We start from the raw sequence: 2,399 nt of genomic DNA on the forward strand, positions 1-2,399 counted from the left end.
ATGGGGAATCTCTGGCTGGGCCTGTTCACACTGCTGCAGCCTGCTGTTCTGTGCGCCTCCTGCTGCTGCCGCCTGCCTGCTGACCTGGAGTTTGCAGAGTTAATTATAAACCATGAATAGATCTTCAAGATATTCAAATATTCAAAAAAACTCTTGAGCGGTTGCCAGCATTGCTATGCGGATACTAGGGTGTTATGGGTGGTTGCAGGTCTCTCCTTCAAGTTAGCTTTGGATGAAAGAATCTAAATGACTTGTCACTTTTGTATTATTATTATTATTATTTTTATTATGTTTTTGCATACATGAAATCAAATGTTGATATATATGTAATATGGGTTGCTTTGGTCAGAAAAACGTGTGTACTATATACATATACATACTGTATATATGCAGGAAGCTGTATATGATGTCACATGATGTTTCAAAACAAGTTATTTGTGACTTCTTCGTGCTTAACCACAGCATCCTTACACACTTAGGGAAGTCACTATAGTGTGTAGACACTGGTAACTTCCACTATTCAGGTCTACGTAAATAGCTGTAACAGCTGTTCACTGTGTGTGAAAATTCTGAGGTGGTGATTTACGTAAACGCATTGGTATGGTGATGGTGACTCTTTATGGGTGTGAATAATTGCACAAAGGGCATGATTCAAAATACACTGATGTAGCAATAAAGCGCACAGCTGTTAGCATGGGCAGGCTACCAGCGTTTTCTGTGCTCGTCTTAAAATTGTTGTCGAGTCTATACATTTAGTTTGGCTGAGGGGTATGTTTTCTCAGCATAAATTAATAGCAGCAGCTGTGTATGTGTTTTTCCCCTTTCTGTGGGGGATTCTTGAAATGATAATAGTAAACAGCCCTCTGGGCAATAGATTTGTGTCTATTGTGAGTGATATTACGTCATTCAAACAGCTTAATTTTAAGAATCCATAAGAGCCAAATGTATCTTAGCCAAAGCAATGAACCTATGACAGTGATGTGCCCTTAAGCATCATGACCAGACTAGTAATCTATAGTAATTTTTTCCATAGTAAATTTACCCTAATATAGTCAAACTAGTTCAAAAATGTTGTTTTATCAAAAAAGTACTATAGTATTTTATATTAAATTAACAATAGAAAATGTAATAAAACTATAACATAGTATACAACAATCTACAGTTTAGAAATTCACTATATTTAAAGGAATAGTTCACCCAAAAATGAAAATTTGCTGAAAATGTACTCACCCTGAGGAAGATCGGTTTGTTTCTTCATTTGGATATGGAGAAATTTAGCATTACATCACTTGCTCACCAGTGGATCCTCTGTAGTGAATGGATGCCGTCAGAATGAGAGTCCAACCAGCTGATAAAAACATCACAATAATCCACAAGTAATCCAAACCACTCCAGTCCATCAATTAACGTCTTGTGAAGTTAAAAACTGTGTGTTTGTAAGAAACTATGCATCTTGCCGTTTTAACTTCAAACTATCGCTTCTAACCAAAACACCATCCTATACCTTTAAGACTGCAGTATGCTGTAGTATACATTAACAAAGTGCAGTAAATAAAACAATATACTGTACGACAATTTACTACAGTTTACCAAGTATACTACAGTATTTTTTCATGTGGGACACACCATTTTACGTAACAGAGTAGAAATACTTCATAGTAGCCTACAGACTAGAGTTTCGAATCAGTGTATTGTCCTAATTATCCTTATAATTTTCATTTACTCAAAGATTCATTTGTTCACTTGGAATTTGTTGTCTTGGATTTTATGCAATGATCGCAGTGTTCTTTGTCTGTTCACTGAAATGGGTTTGGATGAAACAGGTTTACCTGGAAAAATTCTACAACTATAAGCCTGTAACTGGCCGACAGAGGCATGCAGGAGAGCCCGACCAGTTCAAGGCAAACTGAGGGAGATGCAAAACTTTTTTGTCTGATCCACATTTTCATCTCTCTGTGCTCAGAATCTCCAGATTTAGCTCAAAGTTGACAGCTGCACAGGTCAGGACAGCATTCAGACAGGCATGGAAACTTTGCGCTCAAGCAGTGTCCTTGAAATTCCACAGAAAGAGAAGGAGTGATGCTGACGTCGTCATTTCCTTCAATAACAAAGGTCTGGGAAGAAAAGCTGACCTTTAAAATTATGGATATGAGTAATAGTCATATTGTATTGCATTGCATGTGCGTGTGTATTTTCAGGGAGTTTAACCGTAATTTAAAAATAGTTACCACAGTTAATGTGTATGTAGGTACGTGTGTGTATTTAATATAAATGTTTTAATACTAGAAAATAAGTGACATTTTAAACATTATTTGCAGAAACTAAAGCTAAACACACAACACGTATGTGTGTGTGTCTGTGTATATATATATATATATATATATATATATATATACACA

The 2,399-nt window shown here is 36.2% G+C and overlaps 1 pseudogene; it reads left to right on the top strand.

Moving 5' to 3' along the window:
- Positions 1–2,399, top strand: part of LOC107743465 (collagenase 3-like) — a 5,009-nt pseudogene continuing 2,610 nt past the window's right edge.

This window comes from Sinocyclocheilus rhinocerous, unplaced genomic scaffold (genome assembly GCF_001515625.1).
Source record: "Sinocyclocheilus rhinocerous isolate Xijiao unplaced genomic scaffold, SAMN03320098_v1.1 scaffold106, whole genome shotgun sequence".
Taxonomy (NCBI): Eukaryota; Metazoa; Chordata; class Actinopteri; order Cypriniformes; family Cyprinidae; genus Sinocyclocheilus; species Sinocyclocheilus rhinocerous.